Genomic DNA, 24,220 nt, shown 5'->3' with positions numbered 1-24,220 from the left:
CAACTGGGGCTTCCTCCTGATCCTTTGTCAGCTTGGGGAGAGCTGGTTTTCTCCTGGTCTGACGTCAGCTGACCAGGACCCAGCATATTGCTCTATATCGCCCACTGGGGGTCGCAGCGCCACCAAACTTGGTACAGTTGGGGGGCACTTCAGGACTGTTGTTTGTGTGTCGTTGGGTGTGGTTGCGACTTCCGGTCGCAGAGATATGTGTGATTTAGTGAAGTGCCCCTTCTCTGGTTTCTTGGTCCTTTGCAGTTTTCTTGTTTTTCTTGAGTGGTGCCTCTATTCAGGAGGGAGATCTGGGATGATCCTGGAAGCCTAGAGGTCTCCTGAGTTTCTTGGAGTCGGTCCAGTGTTCAGCTCCTCCGCTGTTGCGATTTTTGGGACTCTGGTGCAGCAAGCAGGGGTTTTGGCACCTCTTCTGGGGCAGCATGTCCTCAGTTCTCGTCCTGGCGGCTTCTTTGGTGCTGGTCTTCTTCTCTTCTTGGGATCCTTTTCAAATTTAAAATCTTAGTTTGGGGAGCCCAATAAAAACTGAATTTAGTGGGCGTTTTAGGGGGAACCTGGTAGTTTCCAATGGGACATTGCAGGAGGCTGGCCTGGCTTGTAGTGGGTACCAGAGGTACTTACACATTGTGCCAGGTCCATTATCCCTTATTAGTGTAGAAGAGGTGTTTCTAGCAGCTAAGGCTGATAGAAGGTAGCTATAGCAAAGCAGCTTAGGCTGAACTAGGAGACATGCAAAGCTCCTACTATACCACTGGTGTCATATGCACAATATCATAAGAAAACACAATACACAGATATACTAAAAATAAAGGTACTTTATTTTTATGACAATATGCCTAAAGTATCTCAGTGAGTACCCTCAGTATGAGGATGCCAAATATACACAAGATATATGTACACAATACCAAAAATATGCAGTAATAGCAAAAGGAAGTAATGCAAGCAGTGTAAAGTTACAATAGATTGCAATAGGAGCACATAGGTATAGGGGCAACACAAACCATATACTCCAAAAGTGGAATGCAACCCACGAATAGACCCCAAACCTATGTGAGCTTGTAGAGGGTCGCTGGGACTGTAAGAAAACAGTGAGGGGTAGAAAAATAGTCCACCCCAAGACCCTGTAAGGTAGGTGTAAAGTGCACCTACAACCCTCAGAGAGCACAGAAGTCGTGATAGGGGGATTCTGCAAGGAAAACCAACACCAGCAATGCAACAACAGTGGATTTCCGGACCTGAGTACCTGTAAGTCAAGGGGACCAAGTCCAAGAGTCGCAACAGTGTCGAGAGTGGACAGGAGCCCAGGAAATGCCAGCTGAGGGTGCAAGGAAGCTGCCACCGGATGGAAGAAGCTTGGTGTTTTGCAAGAACGAAGAGGACTAGGAACTTCCCCTTTGGAGGATGGATGTCCCACATCGTAAAGAAGCCTGCAGAGGTGTTCCCACGCAGAAAGACCGCAAACAAGCCTTGCTAGCTGCAAGGGTCGCGGTTAGGGTTTTTGGATGCTGCTGTGGCCCAGGAGGGACCAGGATGTCGCCACTTGGATGAGCAGACAGAGGGGGCGCCCAGCAAGTCAGGGAGCCCTCACAGAAGTAGGCAGCACCCGCAGAAGTACCGGAACAGGCACTTAGAAGAGGAGTGAACCGAAGTCCACGCGAAGTCACAAAAGGGAGTCCCACAACGCCGGAGAACAACTCAGAAGGTTATGCACTGCAGGTTAGAGTGTCAGAGACCCAGGCTTGGCTGTGCACGAAGGAAATCCTGGAAGAGTGCACAGGAGCCGGAGCAGCTGCAAATCATGCGGTACCCAGCAATGCAGTCTAGCGTGGGGAGGCAAGGACTTACCTCCACCAAACTTGGACTGAAGAGTCACTGGACTGTGGGAGTCACTTGGACAGAGTTGCTGAGTTCCAAGGACCACGCTCGTCGTGCTGAGAGGGGACCCAGAGGACCGATGATGCAGTCTTTTGTTGCCTTCGGTTGCAGGGGGAAGATTCCGTCGACCCACAGGAGATTTCTTCAGAGCTCCTGGTGCAAGAAGGAGGCAGGCTACGCCCAGAGCATGCACCACCAGGAAACAGGCGAGAAAGCTGGCAGGATGAAGCGATACAAGGTTGCAGTAGTCGTCTTTGCTACTTTGTTGTGGTTTTGCAGGCGTCCTGAGCAGTCAGCGGTCAATCTTTTGGCAGAAGGTGAAGAGGGAGATGCAGAGTGTAGGAGGCTGGACTGGCTTGTAGTGAGTACCAAGGGGTACTTGCACCTTGCACCAGGCCCAGTTATCCCTTATTAGTGTATAGGGTGTCTAGCAGCTTAGGCTGATAGATAATGGTAGCTTAGCAGAGCAGCTTAGGCTGAACTAGGAGACGTGTGAAGCTACTACAGTACCACTTAGTGTCATATGCACAATATCATAAGAAAACACAATACACAGTTATACTAAAAATAAAGGTACTTTATTTTTATGACAATATGCCAAAGTATCTTAGAGTGTACCCTCAGTGAGAGGATAGGAAATATACACAAGATATATATACACCATAGCAAAAATATGCAGTATAGTCTTAGAAAACAGTGCAAACAATGTATAGTTACAATAGGATGCAATGGGGAAACATAGGGATAGGGGCAACACAAACCATATACTCCAGAAGTGGAATGCGAACCACGAATGGACCCCAAACCTATGTGACCTTGTAGAGGGTCGCTGGGACTATTAGAAAATAGTGAGAGTTAGAAAAATAACCCTCCCCAAGACCCTGAAAAGTGAGTGCAAAGTGCACCAAAGTTCCCCTAAGGACAAAATAGTCGTGTTAGAGGGAAAATGCAAGGAAAACACAAATCAGCAATGCAACAACGATGGATTCCTGACTGAGGGTACCTGTGGAACAAGGGGACCAAGTCCAAAAGTCACAAGCAACTCGGAGATGGGCAGATGCCCAAGAAATGCCAGCGGTTGGTGCAAAGAAGCTCTTACTAGGCTGAAGAAGGAATGGTTTCTTACCTGTAACTCCAGTTCTCTCGTAGGGGTATTTCCATGATAGTCATAAGCATTGAATAGTTCCGCGCGCCTGCGGGGACCCCGGAGCACTGATGTGAAGTATATTCTTAAGTGCAAACACCAGCCGTTTAAAGAAAAGGTCTGTCAAAAAACACTTAAGAATAACATTGTGCAGCCTATGTGAACAGCTACACAGGCCAAATTGTTGAAAAGAAAATCAATAGTAGTGTAAATTCATGTTCAAACACCTATTTATTCTAGAAATGTAATAACAAATACATTCTCATACTTTATTTACACCTCTGATGAGAATAAAACAATGCAGGGCAGTGTAGCCCATAGGCTGCCATTATACAGAATGTAAATAGAGCTGTGCCTTTAAGAAAAGTAAAGTCTTCCTGTTTCCCATCATGCACAGCAAAAGGCAGTTGCCTCAGTTCTTTTTTGGAGGCTATTACCTGACATGAAGAAAAAACAAAACATTTGTTGGAGTACCCACCTCCATAATATTCATGTTCTATGTCAACTCCACCGGGGAGGAGGGAGGGTTGCTTATGACTATCATGGAAATACCCCTACGAGAGAACTGGAGTTACAGGTAAGAAACCATTCCTTCTCTCGTAGGGGATTTCCATGTATAGTCATAAGCATTGAATAGAGTAGCAAGCCCATCCCCATAGCCGCGGTGGAGTCGATATAAGAATACTGAGAAAAACATGAATCATGCAAACAAATTCTTGAGCAAAGCCTGTCCAACCTGAGCATCTGCCCTAGCGTCTGTATCAAGGCAGTAATGCTTAGTAAAGGTATGGACCGACCTCCAAGTGGCAGCCTTGCATATTTCTGCCAAAGGGACATTTCTCATCAAGGCTACAGTAGCTGCTTTCCCTCTGGTCGAGTGGGCTTTTGGTCTACCACCAAGGGATTTGTTTGCTAACTGATAACATAACATTATACATGAAACAATCCACCTGGATAAAGATTGTTTAGATGTGCCCAAACCTGTTCTGATTGGGCCATAGTTAATAAAAAGCTGTTGTGATTTTCGTAAGCTTTTTGTCCTGTCCAAGTAAAATTTCAATACTCTCTTTACATCCAGAGAGTGCAGAGTTCTCTCAGCAGGAGTAGCTGGATTCTGAAAGAAAGTCGGTAATGAAATTGTTTGGTTCACATGGAAGTCGGAGACTACCTTAGGTAGAAATTTTGGATGAGTTCTCATTACCACTTTTGCAGAATGAAAAACCGTGTAGGGTTCCTGAGCGCAAAGGGCCTGGATTTCGCTGACCCTACGCGCTGAAGTGATTGCCACCAGAAAAGCAGCTTTCCATGTGAGATGCTGCAGCGATGCCTTGTGTATCGGCTCGAATGGCGGCAGCATCAGACGTGATAAGACAACGTTCAGTTCCCATGGAGGAGAAGGCTTTCTAATGGGAGGAAAAACCTTTTTTAAACCTTCTAGGAAATCCTTAATAATCGGAATCCGAAAAAAGGAAGTTTGTGAAGGACTCTTTCTGTATGCTGTTATCGCCGCCAAGTGAACTTTTATTGACGACAGTTGTAAGCCCGATTTTGCCAAACTTAACAAGTATGGTAAGATAGATTGTTCTCCACAAGAAACCGGGTCAATGTTGTTGTGTAAACACCAAATGCAGAATCTCTTCCACTTGCTTGCATAGGCTGATCGTGTGGAAGGGCGTTTTGCTTCCCTCAGAATTTCCATACAGTCCTGAGGTAAGTTCAAATGCCCATATTGCACTAGCTCAGGAGCCATGCTGCCAAACTCAACGATGAGGGGTTGGGATGAGATATCTGCCCTCTGAACTTCGTGAGAAGGTCCGGGCGATATGGTAGCCTGATGTGTGGTTTGAGTGACCGGTGAAGAAGGTCTGGGAACCACCACTGGCGTGGCCACTCCGGAGCAATTAGGATCATTTTGGTCTGAGCATTGGACAGCTTCTGGAGAACTGCCGGAATCAGGGGAAGCGGTGGAAAGGCGTAAAGAAATGCCCCTGACCAGCTTATCCATAGGGCATTCCCCAGTGTCCCTGGATGGTAATATCTGGAGGCGAAGTTTTGGCATTTTTTGTTTTCTGGGGTTGCGAATAGGTCTGTAGAAGGGGTACCCCAGAGTGCGAAAATGGAATGAACGACGTCGTCGTGTAGTACCCATTCGTGGTTCTCGCTTATTACCCGACTGAGGGCATCCGCTTGAACATTCTGGATGCCGGGCAGGTGAGTTGCCACTAGCGACAGGTTCCTGGCTAGAAGCCAATGCCAGATTGTCTGGGCCTCTCTGGATAAAATTCTGGACCTGGTGCCTCCTTGTTTGTTCACGTAGTACATAGTGGCCACGTTGTCTGTCTGAAGAAGGAGAGTTTCCGTTCTCAGAGAGGGAAGGAAGGCTTTGAGCGCAAGGTGGACTGCGCGAAGTTCCAGCAGGTTGATGTGATAGAGACTCTCTTTCTGTGACCACTCGCCTTGGACTCGAAGATGTTCCATGTGCGCCCCCCATCCGAGCAGTGACGCATCTGTTACGATGGTTTGAGATGGAGGTCGTTGTTGGAACGGAATCCCCACCAAGAGATTGCTGGGCAAACACCACCACTTGAGGGATTGTAGGGTGTGAGGAGACAGCAGGACTTTGTTCTCCCAATCGTCCCTCAGTTGACACCACTGATCCTCTAGATTTTCCTGCAATGGTCTCATATGGAGACGAGCATTGGGAACCAGATGGATACAAGACGCCATCGAGCCCAGTAGAGAAGCTATTATTCTTGCAGTGGCTTGAGGTCTTTCCTGCAGTTGTTTGCACTTTTGGAGAATCGATAACCGTCGTTCCTCCGAAGGAAACACCTTTCCTAGCTTGGTATCTACAATGGCCCCTAAGTAATGCAACCTCTGAACAGGTGTTGCTGTTGATTTCAGAAGATTGACTTGAAGACCAAGTTTTTGTAGCAGTTGTAGAGTCCATTCGAAATGCTGCTGTGCCTCGAGATAGCTGGAGGCCTTTATGAGCCAATCGTCTAGATAGGGATAGACGAATATTCGCTGTTTCCTCAAGTGGGCGGCTACTACCGCCATGCATTTGGAAAAAGTCCTTGGTGCTGATTTTAGGCCGAACGGTAGAACTGCAAATTGGTAATGGCGTTTTCCGACAGTGAACCTTAGGAATTTTCGATGTTTCTTGGCTACTGGGATATGGAAGTAAGCGTCGCAAAGATCTATCGCACATAGCCAGTCGCCCTGACGTAAATGTGGGTAAATTTGGTGTAAGGCTAACATCCTGAATTTTTCTTTGCGAATCCATTTGTTTGCTGTCCTCAGATCTAAGATGGGACGAAACTCTTGTTTGTCTTTTTTCTGTACAAGGAAATATCTCGAATAAATCCCCTTCCCATGTTGGCTGATGGGAACGGGTTCTATGGCTCTTTTTTGCAATAGGATATTGACCTCTAACTGCAGAGCTTCGAGATGGTGGTTGGCTGTTTTGGGTGGAACAGATGGTGGAGAACTGGTGAATCTGAGAGCGTAACCATGTCTCACAATATTCAATACCCAGGCGGCTGTTGTGATGCGTAGCCACTCGTCTAGATGATTTGAGATACTTCCCCCTACCGGAGTGGGTAACGGAGGAGGGGGAAGCAAAGATTCAGGGCCTAGACGTGGGAGTTTGTCGAGGTGTCTGGGTCTGAGGTGTTGAACGACCCCTTGTCGACTTTCTGGAGAAGCCCCTCTGATGCTGCTGCTGCTGCTGTTGCTGAGGGCGTGAAGACGACCAATGTGGAGCCTGATACCTGTGGGTGAACAGTCTTCTTTGATATGGGCGGAATCCCTTTCGCTGTTCTTTAGGTCGCTCTATGCCTACCGCTTTTAAGGTATCCAGCTCCGACTTCATTCTGGCCATCTCATCATCGGCATGAGAGCCGAATAAAGTGGAGCCTGAGAAAGGCAGGTTCTGTATCCTCTGCTGTGCTTCGGGTTTAAGCGATGTAAGCCGCAGCCATGCATGTCTCCTGAGCGCTATACCATGAGCATAGTTATGTGCGGATAGAGTTGAAGCATCTGCCGCAGCACTTATGATCTGGTTAGAAACCATTGCTCCCTCGCTCACGACCTCTAGGAAATCTTCCCTTTTGTCCCTAGGGAGATGCTCTGAGAACTGTAGTATAGAGTCCCATAGGGATCGATCATATCTCCCTAATAAAGCAGTGGCACTGGCTGCTTTCATGGTGATAGATGCCGTCGAGCATACTTTTCTTCCTGCAGCATCGATCTTTCTGCTTTCTTTGTCTGGGGGAGCAGAGGAAGACGGTGACGTCGAATGCGATTTCTTCGCTGCCACTATAACTACCGAGTCTGGTACTGGGTCCGACCTCAAGAATAGAGGATCTTGCTCTGGTGGACGGTACTTTTTAATGAGTCTGGAAGGAGCAGACTTTGTTGTAGCCGGCGTGAGAAAAATGTCCATTGCCGGTTCAATAAGACCCGGAACCAGTGGAAGTAAAGGTCGTGAAGATGTCCTTTGATGCAAGGTCTCAAAGATTACTGATGTCGATTGGGCTGGAGCTGCTAGCGGGATATTCAGCTTGGTTGCCCCTCTCACTAAGACCTCCTGAAATGTGTTGACATCATCTATGGGAGACACTCTTGGGGATGGGGAGGCGCCGGAAGAGGAGCCGTAGGTGTTACCGGCGTCTGTGGTAAAGGCGACTGCCTTTGTGAGAGCTGTGGTGATGCTGGAAGTAGGATAAGCGAGGCCGAGGATTCTGAGGTTGTATAAACCCTTCTAGGCCTCTTAGATGGTCTTCTCGACGTCGAAGCACTCCTCGACGTTGAACTGCGGTGACGCCGAGTGCCTCTAGACGTCGACTCGTCTCGCCGCTGAGAACCTCTCGACGACGAACCTCGACGTCGGTGCAGTGACGGTGAACGCCTCCGACGGCGAACACTCTCTCTCGACGGCGATCTCCCTCGCCGTGTCGACGGCGAGCCCGACTCGGATCTCCTTGGCGTGGACTGTGTTCGCCGTGTCGACGGCGACCCAGATCCTCTCGACGTCGGGTGTCTTCGCCGCCTCGACGGCGAAATAGCTGTCGACGGCGAACGATGTCGTTTTCTCGCCGGCGAAGCACTCCCCGACGGCGAACATGTTGGCGCCGTTCCCTGCTTCGACGTCGACGCTCTCGACGTCGTCGGAGATCTATGTCGTTTTTCAGCAGGTCTGGAAGGAGTCATGGAGGAAACAGGTTGAGCCCTGGTAGAAGTCTGACCTTCTCCTCGCTCTGTAGTGGAATGGCCACTTTTTCTCCTGTCCTCTTTCGCCTGGAGTCGGATCTTCTCTCTGTCACGAAGGGTTCTTCTAGAGAAGGTTTTACAGATGTCACACGACTCCGGTTTGTGGCTGGATGGAAGACAAATTATACAGACCCTATGTGAATCTGTTTTAGCCTTCTTTCTTCCACAAGAAGGACATTTATCAAAAAGTGAAGGCATTTCTAACTAGAAAAACCTCAAAATTCTGTCAGAATTTAACAGAAATCAGTAGAAAATGATCACTCAAAGGTAAAAACGTCGAGTGAAAATGAAATTCAGAAGATATTTCAATGAATTTCTGTCACAAAAGCTTTTGTGAGGTAGAGCTCAATGCTTCAGGGTCCTGTCAGCAGGAGCCGGAAAAAAGAACTGAGGCAACTGCCTTTTGCTGTGCATGATGGGAAACAGGAAGACTTTACTTTTCTTAAAGGCACAGCTCTATTTACATTCTGTATAATGGCAGCCTATGGGCTACACTGCCCTGCATTGTTTTATTCTCATCAGAGGTGTAAATAAAGTATGAGAATGTATTTGTTATTACATTTCTAGAATAAATAGGTGTTTGAACATGAATTTACACTACTATTGATTTTCTTTTCAACAATTTGGCCTGTGTAGCTGTTCACATAGGCTGCACAATGTTATTCTTAAGTGTTTTTTGACAGACCTTTTCTTTAAACGGCTGGTGTTTGCACTTAAGAATATACTTCACATCAGTGCTCCGGGGTCCCCGCAGGCGCGCGGAACTATTCAATGCTTATGACTATACATGGAAATCCCCTACGAGAGAACTGTGAATACTGCAGGAACGACAAGGGCTAGAGACTTCCCCTTTGGAGGATGGATCCCCCACGCCTTGGAGAGTCGTGCAGAAGTGTTTTCCCGCCGGATGGACGCCAACAAGCCTTGCTACACGCAAATCGTGCGTTTGGCGTTTTTGGACGCTGCTGGGGCCCAGGAGGGACCAGGAGGTCGCAAATTGGACCTGCAGAGAGAGGGGACGTCGAGCAAGACAAGGAGCCCTCACTGAAGCAGGTAGCACCCGGAGAAGTGCCAGAAACAGGCACTACGAGGATGCGTGAAACGGTGCTCGCCGAAGTTGCACAAAGGAGTCCCACGTCGCCGGAGACCAACTTAGAAAGTCGTGCAATGCAGGTTAGAGTGCCGTGGACCCAGGCTTGGCTGTGCACGAAGGATTTCCGCCGGAAGTGCACAGGGGCCGCAGTAGCTTGCAAAGTCGCGGTTCCCAGCAATGCAGCCCAGTGAGGTGAGGCAAGGACTTACCTCCACCAAACTTGGGCTGAAGAGTCACTGGACTGTGGGGGTCACTTGGACGGTGTCGCTGGATTCGAGGGACCTCGCTCGTCGTGCTGAGAGGAGACCCAAGGGACCGGTAATGCAGCTTTTTGGTGCCTGCGGTTGCAGGGGGAAGATTCCGTCGACCCACGGGAGATTTCTTCGGAGCTTCTGGTGCAGGGAGGAGGCAGGCTACCCCCACAGCATGCACAAGCAGGAAAACAGTCGAGAAGGCGGCAGGATCAGCGTTACAGAGTTGCAGTAGTCGTCTTTGCTACTATGTTGCAGGTTTGCAGGCTTCCAGCGCGGTCAGCGGTCGTTTCCTTATCAGAAGGTGAAGAGAGAGATGCAGAGGAACTCGGCTGAGCTCATGCATTCGTTATCTGAAGTTTCCCCAGAGACAGAGACCCTAAATAGCCAGAAAAGAGGGTTTGGCTACCTAGGAGAGAGGAAAGGCTACTAACACCTGAAGGAGCCTATCAGCAGGAGTCTCTGACGTCACCTGGTGGCACTGGCCACTCAGAGCAGTCCAGTGTGCCAGCAGCACCTCTGTTTCCAAGATGGCAGAGGTCTGGAGCACACTGGAGGAGCTCTGGACACCTCCCAGGGGAGGTGCAGGTCAGGGGAGTGGTCACTCCCCTTTCCTTTGTCCAGTTTCGCGCCAGAGCAGGGGCTAAGGGGTCCCTGAACCGGTGTAGACTGGCTTATGCAGAATTGGGCACATCTGTGCCCAACAAAGCATTTCCAGAGGCTGGGGGAGGCTACTCCTCCCCTGCCTTCACACCATTTTCCAAAGGGAGAGGGTGTCACACCCTCTCTCAGAGGAAGTTCTTTGTTCTGCCATCCTGGGCCAGGCCTGGCTGGACCCCAGGAGGGCAGCTGCCTGTCTGAGGGGTTGGCAGCAGCAGCAGCTGCAGTGAAACCCCAGGAAGGGCAGTTTGGTAGTACCAGGGTCTGTGCTACAGACCACTGGGATCATGGGATTGTGCCAACTATGCCAGGATGGCATAGAGGGGGCAATTCCATGATCATAGACATGTTACATGGCCATATTCGGAGTTACCATGGTGAAGCTACATATAGGTAGTGACCTATATGTAGTGCACGCGTGTAATGGTGTCCCCGCACTCACAAAGTTCAGTGAATTGGCTCTGAACAATGTGGGGGCACCTTGGCTAGTGCCAGGGTGCCCTCACACTAAGTAACTTTGCACCTAACCTTTACCAGGTAAAGGTTAGACATATAGGTGACTTATAAGTTACTTAAGTGCAGTGAAAAATGGCTGTGAAATAACGTGGACGTTATTTCACTCAGGCTGCAGTGGCAGGCCTGTGTAAGAATTGTCAGAGCTCCCTATGGGTGGCAAAATAATTGCTGCAGCCCATAGGGATCTCCTGGAACCCCAATTCCCTGGGTACCTTAGTACCATATACTAGGGAATTATAAGGGTGTTCCAGTAAGCCAATGTGAATTGGTAAAATTGGTCACTAGCCTGTTAGTGACAATTTAAAAGTAATGAGAGAGCATAACCACTGAGGTTCTGGTTAGCAGAGCCTCAGTGAGACAGTTAGGCACTACACAGGGAACATATACATGCACACCTATGAGCACTGGGGCCCTGTGTGACAGGGTCCCAGTGACACATACATATAGGCCACAAACCTATGAGCACTGGGGTCCTGACCAGCAGGATCCCAGTGACACATAACAACCATACTGAAAACATGGTGTTTTCACTATGAGCACTGAGGCCTGGCTATCAGGATCCCAGTGAGACAGTGAAAACAGTGACAAAACACCCTGACATACACTCACAAACAGGCCAAAAGTGGGGGTAACAAGGCTAGAAAGAGGCTACCTTCTCACACAGAGGAACTCTGGTGAGCTCTTGCATTCGGTATCTGAAGAATTCCCTAAAGCAGAGTGTGAGAAGGTAGCCTCTTTCTAGCCTTGTTACCCCCACTTTTGGCCTGTTTGTGAGTGTATGTCAGGATGTTTGTCACTGTTTTCACTGTCTCACTGGGATCCTGATAGCCAGGCCTCAGTGCTCATAGTGAAAACACTATGTTTTCAGTATGGTTGTTATGTGTCACTGGGATCCTGCTGGTCAGGACCCCAGTGCTCATAGGTTTGTGGCCTATATGTATGTGTCACTGGGACCCTGTCACACAGGGCCCCAGTGCTCATAGGTGTGCATGTATATGTTCCCTGTGTGGTGCCTAACTGTCTCACTGAGGCTCTGCTAACCAGAACCTCAGTGGTTATGCTCTCTCATTACTTCCAAATTGTCACTAACAGGCTAGTGACCATTTTTACCAATTTACATTGGCTTACTGGAACACCCTTATAATTCCCTAGTATATGGTACTGAGGTACCCAGGGTATTGGGGTTCCAGGAGATCCCTATGGGCTGCAGCATTTCGTTTGCCACCCATTGTAGGAGGCTGGACTGGCTTGTAGTGAGTACCAAGGGGTACTTGCACCTTGTACCAGGCCCAGTTATCCCTTATTAGTGTATAGGGTGTCTAGCAGCTTAGGCTGATAGATAATGGTAGCTTAGCAAAGCAGCTCAGGCTGAACTAGGAGACGTGTGAAGCTACTACAGTACCACTTAGTGTCATATGCACAATATCATAAGAAAACACAATACACAGTTATACTAAAAATAAAGGTACTTTATTTTTATGACAATATGCCAAAGTATCTTAGAGTGTACCCTCAGTGAGAGGATAGGAAATATACACAAGATATATATACACAATAGCAAAAATATGCAGTATAGTCTTAGAAAACAGTGCAAACAATGTATAGTTACAATAGGATGCAATGGGGAAACATAGGGATAGGGGCAACACAAACCATATACTCCAGAAGTGGAATGCGAACCACGAATGGACCCCAAACCTATGTGACCTTGTAGAGGGTCGCTGGGACTATTAGAAAATAGTGAGAGTTAGCAAAATAACCCACCCCAAGACCCTGAAAAGTGAGTGCAAAGTGCACCAAAGTTCCCCTAAGGACAAAATAGTCGTGTTAGAGGGAGAATGCAAGGAAAACACAAATCAGCAATGCAACAACGATGGATTCCTGTCTGAAGGTACCTGTGGAACAAGGGGACCAAGTCCAAAAGTCACAAGCAGCTCGGAGATGGGCAGATGCCCAAGAAATGCCAGCGGTTGGTGCAAAGAAGCTCTTACTAGGCTGAAGAACTGTGAATACTGCAGGAACGACAAGGGCTAGAGACTTCCCCTTTGGAGGATGGATCCCCCACGCCTTGGAGAGTCGTGCAGAAGTGTTTTCCCGCCGGATGGACGCCAACAAGCCTTGCTACACGCAAATCGTGCGTTTGGCGTATTTGGACGCTGCTGGGGCCCAGGAGGGACCAGAAGGTCGCAAATTGGACCTGCAGAGAGAGGGGACGTCGAGCAAGACGAGGAGCCCTCACTGAAGCAGGTAGCACCCGGAGAAGTGCCAGAAACAGGCACTACGAGGATGCGTGAAACGGTGCTCGCCGAAGTTGCACAAAGGAGTCCCACGTCGCCGGAGACCAACTTAGAAAGTCGTGCAATGCAGGTTAGAGTGCCGTGGACCCAGGCTTGGCTGTGCACGAAGGATTTCCGCCGGAAGTGCACAGGGGCCGGAGTAGCTTGCAAAGTCGCGGTTCCCAGCAATGCAGCCCAGCGAGGTGAGGCAAGGACTTACCTCCACCAAACTTGGGCTGAAGAGTCACTGGACTGTGGGGGTCACTTGGACGGTGTCGCTGGATTCGAGGGACCTCGCTCGTCGTGCTGAGAGGAGACCCAAGGGACCGGAGATGCAGCTTTTTGGTGCCTGCGGTTGCAGGGGGAAGATTCCGTCGACCCACGGGAGATTTCTTCGGAGCTTCTGGTGCAGAGAGGAGGCAGACTACCCCCACAGCATGCACAAGCAGGAAAACAGTCGAGAAGGCGGCAGGATCAGCGTTACAGAGTTGCAGTAGTCGTCTTTGCTACTATGTTGCAGGTTTGCAGGCTTCCAGCGCGGTCAGCGGTCGATTCCTTATCAGAAGGTGAAGAGGGAGATGCAGAGGAACTCGGCTGAGCTCATGCATTCGTTATCTAAAGTTTCCCCAGAGACAGAGACCCTAAATAGCCAGAAAAGAGGGTTTGGCTACCTAGGAGAGAGGAAAGGCTACTAACACCTGAAGGAGCCTATCACAAGGAGTCTCTGACGTCACCTGGTGGCACTGGCCACTCAGAGCAGTCCAGTGTGCCAGCAGCACCTCTGTTTCCAAGATGGCAGAGGTCTGGAGCACACTGGAGGAGCTCTGGACACCTCCCAGGGGAGGTGCAGGTCAGGGGAGTGGTCACTCCCCTTTCCTTTGTCCAGTTTCGCGCCAGAGCAGGGGCTAAGGGGTCCCTGAACCGGTGTAGACTGGCTTATGCAGAATTGGGCACATCTGTGCCCAACAAAGCATTTCCAGAGGCTGGGGGAGGCTACTCCTCCCCTGCCTTCACACCATTTTCCAAAGGGAGAGGGTGTCACACCCTCTCTCAGAGGAAGTTCTTTGTTCTGCCATCCTGGGCCAGGCCTGGCTGGACCCCAGGAGGGCAGCTGCCTGTCTGAGGGGTTGGCAGCAGCAGCAGCTGTAGTGAAACCCCAGGAAGGGCAGTCTGGCAGTACCAGGGTCTGTGCTACAGACCACTGGGATCATGGAATTGTACCAACAATGCCAGGATGGCATAGAGGGGGCAATTCCATGATCATAGACATGTTACATGGCCATATTCGGAGTTACCATGGTGAAGCTACATATAGGTAGTGACCTATATGTAGTGCACGCGTGTAATGGTGTCCCCGCACTCACAAAGTTCAGTGAATTGGCTCTGAACAATGTGGGGGCACCTTGGCTAGTGCCAGGGTGCCCTCACACTAAGTAACTTTGCACCTAACCTTTACCAGGTAAAGGTTAGACATATAGGTGACTTATAAGTTACTTAAGTGCAGTGTAAAATGGCTGTGAAATAACGTGGACGTTATTTCACTCAGGCTGCAGTGGCAGACCTGTGTAAGAATTGTCAGAGCTCCCTATGGGTGGCAAAAGAAATGCTGCAGCCCGTAGGGATCTCCTGGAACCCCAATACCCTGGGACCTCAGTACCATATACTAGGGAATTATAAGGGTGTTCCAGTAAGCCAATGTAAATTGGTAAAATTGGTCACTAGCCTGTTAGTGACAATTTGAAAGTAATGAGAGAGCATAACCACTGAGGTTCTGGTTAGCAGAGCCTCAGTGAGACAGTTAGGCACCACACAGGGAACATATACATGCACACCTATGAGCACTGGGGCCCTGTGTGACAGGGTCCCAGTGACACATACATATAGGCCACAAACCTATGAGCACTGGGGTCCTGACCAGCAGGATCCCAGTGACACATAACAAACATACTGAAACCAAAGTGTTTTCACTATGAGCACTGAGGCCTGGCTATCAGGATCCCAGTGAGACAGTGAAAACAGTGACAAACACCCTGACATACACTCACAAACAGGCCAAAAGTGGGGGTAACAAGGCTAGAAAGAGGCTACCTTCTCACACAACCCCCCCCCAAACGAAGGACAATAAGGCTAACCTTGGCCAGTTGAGACTTTATTGTCTAAGTGGTGATAAGTAGAGAGTAGCTCTGCAATAGACTGGTTACTCCCTTTATCATCCACTATATGGTTACTTCCCTGTGGGGATGTAAACCACCCTGTTTGAAGTTTTTTAGCTAAGCAACAATGTGAAGATGTATTTTCAGAGTTTCTATCAGTAAGTTTTAGTTTAGAGCAGTGGGAATTGTCCACTGAACCTATTTGTAGTGATGGAAATGCCAGACAGGGATGCTGTCTCAGAAAAGCCATAGCTGGGCAAAAACTTTGTCCATCTGGCTGGAAGAGAGAACAGGGATGCTGTTTCTCTTGAGTTGGAGCAGGGCAGGGATGCTGTCCTATGAGCTCCACACTAGGGCAGGGATGCTGTCCTAAGTGTTGTGAGGTAGTGCAGGGTTTCTGCACTAAAGTTTCTCTGGGAGGGTTGGAGGGATGCTCCATGTTAACTAAAATGGTGCTCTTTTTCTCACCAATGTTAGTTATCCCACAGAGAGGTACTTCTACCTCAGGGAGCCCAGCTATGCCAGCTGATGATTCCCTTGGAACAGGTGCCACCCCAGGAGAGGTTTCTCCCACCACAGGAATAGTATCCTGAATGGTAGGGTGGTTAGGGGATACTGTGATACCCTTTTTACCTGTTGATGGAGAGGGATCCTGAGTTTTCAGGCCTTCTCTCCTTTGCTTTTTCATTTCACTTGAAATGAAAGGGAACAATTCCTCAGGGATGCCCAGCATGGCTGCATGGGCATAAAACTCTACATCAGCCCAACCTGAGGCCTCTAGGTCATTACCTAAGAGACAGTCTACAGGTAAGCTAGGTGATACCACCACCTGCTTAGGGCCAGTAACTCCACCCCAACTAAACTGAATTATAGCTAAGGGAAGAAACTTAGTGGAGTTATGGACATCAATAATCTTATACTGTTGTCCAATGATGTGTTGTTCAGGAGGCACTAGGTTTTCAGTCACCAAAGTGAAACTGGCACCTGTGTCCCTGTAGGCCAAGGCCTCAACACCATTTATTGAAACTGTCTGCCTGTACTTATCCATTGTAAGGGGACAAGCAGCCAGTGTGGCAAGGCCAATGCCACTAGGTGTGACAGAAACTGTCTTGGGACTGATTACATCAGTTTCCACTATGGACCCATAAGTGAACCCAACTACACCCTTTGCTTGACTGTTGCCAGCAGTCCCACCACTAGTACCACTACTGCTAGGGGCACTAGAGCTTGATGTATTAGTGGTGGTAGGCTCAGGGGGTTTACCTGGACAGGACTTATCCCCTGGCCTATGGCCTCTGTTTTTACACACAAAGCACCAAGGCTTTTTAATGTGTGCAGGTTGGGAAGAAGAGGAAGAATTTGTTTTATCCCCACCCTCTGAAGAGTGTTTAAGATTTGAAGTGGGATCTTTGGTTTTACCCTTATCCCCATGCTTATCTTGAGATTTTTCACCATCTTTCTTCTTATTGCCATCTTTGTCACCCCCTGTATGAACTTTTCTGTTCACCCTTGTTCTGACCCATTTGTCTGCCTTCTTTCCCAATTCTTGGGGAGAGGTCAGATCAGAGTCTACCAGGTACTGGTGCAACAAATCAGACACACAATTATTAAGTATATGCTCTCTCAGGATTGTGTTATACAGGCTTTCATAATCAGTAACTTTACTGCCATGTAACCACCCCTCCAAGGCCTTCACTGAATGGTCAATGAAATCAACCCAGTCTTGTGAAGACTCCTTTTTGGTCTCTCTGAACTTTATCCTGTACTGTTCAGTGGTTAAGCCATAACCATCCAGGAGTGCATTCTTAAGAACTTGGAAATTATTAGCATCATTTTCTTTTACAGTAAGGAGCCTATCCCTACCTTTTCCAGTAAATGATAGCCATAGGATAGCAGCCCACTGCTTTTGAGGGACATCCTGTACAGCACAGGCCCTCTCAAGTGCAGCAAACCACTTGTTAATGTCATCCCCCTCCTTGTAAGGGGGAACTATCTTATGCAGATTCCTGGAATCATGCTCTTTTGCAGGATGACTATGGGGAATACTGCTGCTGCCACCATGGGTATCTAAACCCATTTTCTGTCTTTCCCTCTCTATTTCTAAAGACTGTCTATCCAAATCCAGCTGTTGCTTCTTGAGCTTCAGTCTGGTTTGCTCCACTCTCAATCTATTGAGCTCCCTTTCCAACAATCTGTCATCAGGGTGGGTGGGAGGGACATTTCTAGATACAGAGGTATGATGGGAATGAACAGAAGGAGACCTGTCCCTTACAAGGGGCACCCTAACAGCTTGGCTACCAGCATAATGTGAGAGCACATCATCAGTATGATGTGATTCAACCTCTGTACCAACTATGCTAGACTGTCTAGTAATGGGTAGGCTGAGAAGTTTCTTTCCTGAACCTTTTCCTGGGGGAGTCCCTGGATCAGATTGAGAACCATTAGCTACTTTTTCTACAGATTGGGCACTTATGGCCTTATCCTGTACTCTAAGCATATTAATTAACAGTTCTAAGGAAGGATTCTTCCCTACACTCAAACCTCTCTCTATGCAGAGACTCCTTGCTCCTTTCCAGCTAAGGTGATCATATGCAAGTTTGGACAGTTCAACTTTTTGGCCTGTGCCAGACATTTTTAGAGAGAGTTAAAGTGATAGACAAAGAGAAAAAAAAGTTTTCAGAACTTTTGGGAAAGACAGAAAAAAACTTTTTAAACTTTTAAGAACTTTTTGAAAGTTTAGAAGTACTTTTCAGCACTTAGAAAAGAGTGAAAAGAGGAAATGCAAAACTTTTTGGCTATGTGTATATACACTGACCTTGTTTTGTATATTTTTCTCTTATGAAAAGTACAATGACAAGAGTGGTAAGTAGTCTCAAGCACTTATCCCACCACTGCACAACCAATGTAGGAGGCTGGACTGGCTTGTAGTGAGTACCAAGGGGTACTTGCACCTTGTACCAGGCCCAGTTATCCCTTATTAGTGTATAGGGTGTCTAGCAGCTTAGGCTGATAGATAATGGTAGCTTAGCAAAGCAGCTCAGGCTGAACTAGGAGACGTGTGAAGCTACTACAGTACCACTTAGTGTCATATGCACAATATCATAAGAAAACACAATACACAGTTATACTAAAAATAAAGGTACTTTATTTTTATGACAATATGCCAAAGTATCTTAGAGTGTACCCTCAGTGAGAGGATAGGAAATATACACAAGATATATATACACAATAGCAAAAATATGCAGTATAGTCTTAGAAAACAGTGCAAACAATGTATAGTTACAATAGGATGCAATGGGGAAACATAGGGATAGGGGCAACACAAACCATATACTCCAGAAGTGGAATGCGAACCACGAATGGACCCCAAACCTATGTGACCTTGTAGAGGGTCGCTGGGACTATTAGAAAATAGTGAGAGTTAGCAAAATAACCCACCCCAAGACCCTGAAAAGTGAGTGCAAAGTGCACCAAAGTTCCCCTAAGGACAAAATAGTCGTGTTAGAGGGAGAATGCAAGGAAAACACAAATCAGCAATGCAACAACGATGGATTCCTGTCTGAAGGTACCTGTGGGACAAGGGGACCAAGTCCAAAAGTCACAAGCAGCTCGGAGATGGGCAGATGCCCAAGAAATGCCAGCGGTTGGTGCAAAGAAGCTCTTACTAGGCTGAAGAACTGTGAATACTGCAGGAACGACAAGGGCTAGAGACTTCCCCTTTGGAGGATGGATCCCCCACGCCTTGGAGAGTCGTGCAGAAGTGTTTTCCCGCCGGATGGACGCCAACAAGCCTTGCTACACGCAAATCGTGCGTTTGGCGTATTTGGACGCTGCTGGGGCCCAGGAGGGACCAGAAGGTCGCAAATTGGACCTGCAGAGAGAGGGGACGTCGAGCAAGACAAGGAGCCCTCACTGAAGCAGGTAGCACCCGGAGAAGTGCCAGAAACAGGCACTACGAGGATGCGTGAAACGGTGCTCGCCGAAGTTGCACAAAGGAGTCCCACGTCGCCGGAGACCAACTTAGAAAGTCGTGCAATGCAGGTTAGAGTGCCGTGGACCCAGGCTTGGCTGTGCACGAAGGATTTCCGCCGGAAGTGCACAGGGGCCGGAGTAGCTTGCAAAGTCGCGGTTCCCAGCAATGCAGCCCAGCGAGGTGAGGCAAGGACTTACCTCCACCAAACTTGGGCTGAAGAGTCACTGGACTGTGGGGGTCACTTGGACGGTGTCGCTGGATTCGAGGGACCTCGCTCGTCGTGCTGAGAGGAGACCCAAGGGACCGGAGATGCAGCTTTTTGGTGCCTGCGGTTGCAGGGGGAAGATTCCGTCGACCCACGGGAGATTTCTTCGGAGCTTCTGGTGCAGAGAGGAGGCAGACTACCCCCACAGCATGCACAAGCAGGAAAACAGTCGAGAAGGCGGCAGGATCAGCGTTACAGAGTTGCAGTAGTCGTCTTTGCTACTATGTTGCAGGTTTGCAGGCTTCCAGCGCGGTCAGCGGTCGATTCCTTATCAGAAGGTGAAGAGGGAGATGCAGAGGAACTCGGCTGAGCTCATGCATTCGTTATCTAAAGTTTCCCCAGAGACAGAGACCCTAAATAGCCAGAAAAGAGGGTTTGGCTACCTAGGAGAGAGGAAAGGCTACTAACACCTGAAGGAGCCTATCACAAGGAGTCTCTGACGTCACCTGGTGGCACTGGCCACTCAGAGCAGTCCAGTGTGCCAGCAGCACCTCTGTTTCCAAGATGGCAGAGGTCTGGAGCACACTGGAGGAGCTCTGGACACCTCCCAGGGGAGGTGCAGGTCAGGGGAGTGGTCACTCCCCTTTCCTTTGTCCAGTTTCGCGCCAGAGCAGGGGCTAAGGGGTCCCTGAACCGGTGTAGACTGGCTTATGCAGAATTGGGCACATCTGTGCCCAACAAAGCATTTCCAGAGGCTGGGGGAGGCTACTCCTCCCCTGCCTTCACACCATTTTCCAAAGGGAGAGGGTGTCACACCCTCTCTCAGAGGAAGTTCTTTGTTCTGCCATCCTGGGCCAGGCCTGGCTGGACCCCAGGAGGGCAGCTGCCTGTCTGAGGGGTTGGCAGCAGCAGCAGCTGTAGTGAAACCCCAGGAAGGGCAGTCTGGCAGTACCAGGGTCTGTGCTACAGACCACTGGGATCATGGAATTGTACCAACAATGCCAGGATGGCATAGAGGGGGCAATTCCATGATCATAGACATGTTACATGGCCATATTCGTAGTTACCATGGTGAAGCTACATATAGGTAGTGACCTATATGTAGTGCACGCGTGTAATGGTGTCCCCGCACTCACAAAGTTCAGTGAATTGGCTCTGAACAATGTGGGGGCACCTTGGCTAGTGCCAGGGTGCCCTCACACTAAGTAACTTTGCACCTAACCTTTACCAGGTAAAGGTTAGACATATAGGTGACTTATAAGTTACTTAAGTGCAGTGTAAAATGGCTGTGAAATAACGTGGACGTTATTTCACTCAGGCTGCAGTGGCAGACCTGTGTAAGAATTGTCAGAGCTCCCTATGGGTGGCAAAAGAAATGCTGCAGCCCGTAGGGATCTCCTGGAACCCCAATACCCTGGGACCTCAGTACCATATACTAGGGAATTATAAGGGTGTTCCAGTAAGCCAATGTAAATTGGTAAAATTGGTCACTAGCCTGTTAGTGACAATTTGAAAGTAATGAGAGAGCATAACCACTGAGGTTCTGGTTAGCAGAGCCTCAGTGAGACAGTTAGGCACCACACAGGGAACATATACATGCACACCTATGAGCACTGGGGCCCTGTGTGACAGGGTCCCAGTGACACATACATATAGGCCACAAACCTATGAGCACTGGGGTCCTGACCAGCAGGATCCCAGTGACACATAACAAACATACTGAAACCATAGTGTTTTCACTATGATCACTGAGGCCTGGCTATCAGGATCCCAGTGAGACAGTGAAAACAGTGACAAACACCCTGACATACACTCACAAACAGGCCAAAAGTGGGGGTAACAAGGCTAGAAAGAGGCTACCTTCTCACACACATAGGGAGCTCTGACAAATCTTACACAGGCCTGCCACTGCAGCCTGAGTGAAATAACGTCCACGTTATTTCACAGCCATTTTACACTGCACTTAAGTAACTTATAAGTCACCTATATGTCTAACCTTTACCTGGTAAAGGTTAGGTGCAAAGTTACTTAGTGTGAGGGCACCCTGGCACTAGCCAAGGTGCCCCCACATTGTTCAGAGCCAATGCACTGAACTTTGTGAGTGCGGGGACACCATTACACGCGTGCACTACATATAGGTCACTACCTATATGTAGCTTCACCATGGTAACTCCGAATATGGCCATGTAACATGTCTATGATCATGGAATTGCCCCCTCTATGCCATCCTGGCATTATTGGTACAATTCCATGATCCCAGTGGTCTGTAGCACAGACCCTGGTACTGCCAGACTGCCCTTCCTGGGGTTTCTCTGCAGCTGCTGCTGCTGCCAACCCCTCAGACAGGCAGCTGCCCTCCTGGGGTCCAGCCAGGTCTGGCCCAGGATGGCAGAACAAAGAACTTCCTCTGAGAGAGGGTGTGACACCCTCTCCCTTTGGAAAATGGTGTGAAGGCAGGGGAGGAGTAGCCTCCCCCAGCCTCTGGAAATGCTTTGTTGGGCACAGATGTGCCCAATTCTGCATAAGCCAGTCTACACCGGTTCAGGGACCCCTTAGCCCCTGCTCTGGCGCGAAACTGGACAAAGGAAAGGGGAGTGACCACTCCCCTGACCTGCACCTCCCCTGGGAGGTGTCCAGAGCTCCTCCAGTGTGCTCCAGACCTCTGCCATCTTGGAAACAGAGGTGCTGCTGGCACACTGGACTGCTCTGAGTGGCCAGTGCCACCAGGTGACGTCAGAGACTCCTGCTGATAGGCTCCTTCAGGTGTTAGTAGCCTTTCCTCTCTCCTAGGTAGCCAAACCCTCTTTTCTGGCTATTTAGGGTCTCTGTCTCTGGGGAAATTTTAGATAACGAATGCATGAGCTCAGCCGAGTTCCTCTGCATCTCCCTCTTCACCTTCTGATAAGGAATCGACCGCTGACCGCGCTGGAAGCCTGCAAACCTGCAACATAGTAGCAAAGACGACTACTGCAACTCTGTAACGCTGATCCTGCCGCCTTCTCGACTGTTTTCCTGCTTGTGCATGCTGTGGGGGTAGTCTGCCTCCTCTCTGCACCAGAAGCTCCGAAGAAATCTCCCGTGGGTCGACGGAATCTTCCCCCTGCAACCGCAGGCACCAAAAAGCTGCATTTCCGGTCCCTTGGGTCTCCTCTCAGCACGACGAGCGAGGTCCCTCGAATCCAGCGACACCGTCCAAGTGACCCCCACAGTCCAGTGACTCTTCAGCCCAAGTTTGGTGGAGGTAAGTCCTTGCCTCACCTCGCTGGGCTGCATTGCTGGGAACCGCGACTTTGCAAGCTACTCCGGCCCCTGTGCACTTCCGGCGGAAATCCTTCGTGCACAGCCAAGCCTGGGTCCACGGCACTCTAACCTGCATTGCACGACTTTCTAAGTTGGTCTCCGGCGACGTGGGACTCCTTTGTGCAACTTCGGCGAGCACCGTTTCACGCATCCTCGTAGTGCCGGTTTTTGGCACTTCTCCGGGTGCTACCTGCTTCAGTGAGGGCTCTTTGTCTTGCTCGACGTCCCCTCTCTCTGCAGGTCTAATTTGCGACCTCCTGGTCCCTCCTGGGCCCCAGCAGCGTCCAAAAACGCCAAACGCACGATTTGCGTGTAGCAAGGCTTGTTGGCATCCATCCGGCGGGACAACACTTCTGCACGACTCTCCAAGGCGTGGCGGATCCATCCTCCAAAGGGGAAGTCTCTAGCCCTTGTCGTTCCTGCAGTATTCACAGTTCTTCAGCCTAGTAAGAGCTTCTTTGCACCAACCGCTGGCATTTCTTGGGCATCTGCCCATCTCCGAGTTGCTTGTGACTTTTGGACTTGGTCCCCTTGTTCCACAGGTACCCTCAGTCAGGAATCCATCGTTGTTGCATTGCTGATTTGTGTTTTCCTTGCATTTTCCCTCTAACACGACTATTTTGTCCTTAGGGGAACTTTGGTGCACTTTGCACTCACTTTTCAGGGTCTTGGGGAGGGTTATTTTTCTAACTCTCACTATTTTCTAATAGTCCCAGCGACCCTCTACAAGGTCACATAGGTTTGGGGTCCATTCGTGGTTCACATTCCACTTTTGGAGTATATGGTTTGTGTTGCCCCTATCCCTATGTTTCCCCATTGCATCCTATTGTAACTATACATTGTTTGCACTGTTTTCTAAGACTATACTGCATATTTTTGCTATTGTGTATATATATCTTGTGTATATTTCCTATCCTCTCACTGAGGGTACACTCTAAGATACTTGGGCATATTGTCATAAAAATAAAGTACCTTTATTTTTAGTATAACTGTGTATTGTGTTTTCTTATGATATTGTGCATATGACACTGAGTGGTACTGTAGTAGCTTCACACGTCTCCTAGTTCAGCCTAAGCTGCTCTGCTAAGCTACCATTATCTATCAGCCTAAGCTGCTAGACACCCTATACACTAATAAGGGATAACTGGGCCTGGTTCAAGGTGCAAGTACCCCTTGGTACTCACTACAAGCCAGTCCAGCCTCCTACACAGAGACCCTAAATAGCCAGAAAAGGAGGTTTGGCTACCTAGGAAGGAGGATTGGCTACTAAGAGAGGTAAGAGCCTATCAGAAGGAGTCTCTGACGTCACCTGCTGGCACTGGCCACTCAGAGCAGTCCAGTGTGCCAGCAACACCTCTGTTTCCAAGATGGCAAAGGTCTGGGGCACACTGGAGGAGCTCTGGGCACCTCCCCTGGGAGGTGCAGATCAGGGGAGTGGTCACTCGCCTTTCGTTTGTCCAGTTTCGCGCCAGAGCAGGGCTGGGGGATCTC

Source organism: Pleurodeles waltl, chromosome 7 (genome assembly GCF_031143425.1).
Source record: "Pleurodeles waltl isolate 20211129_DDA chromosome 7, aPleWal1.hap1.20221129, whole genome shotgun sequence".
Taxonomy (NCBI): domain Eukaryota; kingdom Metazoa; phylum Chordata; class Amphibia; order Caudata; family Salamandridae; genus Pleurodeles; species Pleurodeles waltl.
This window is presented reverse-complemented; position numbering follows the sequence as displayed.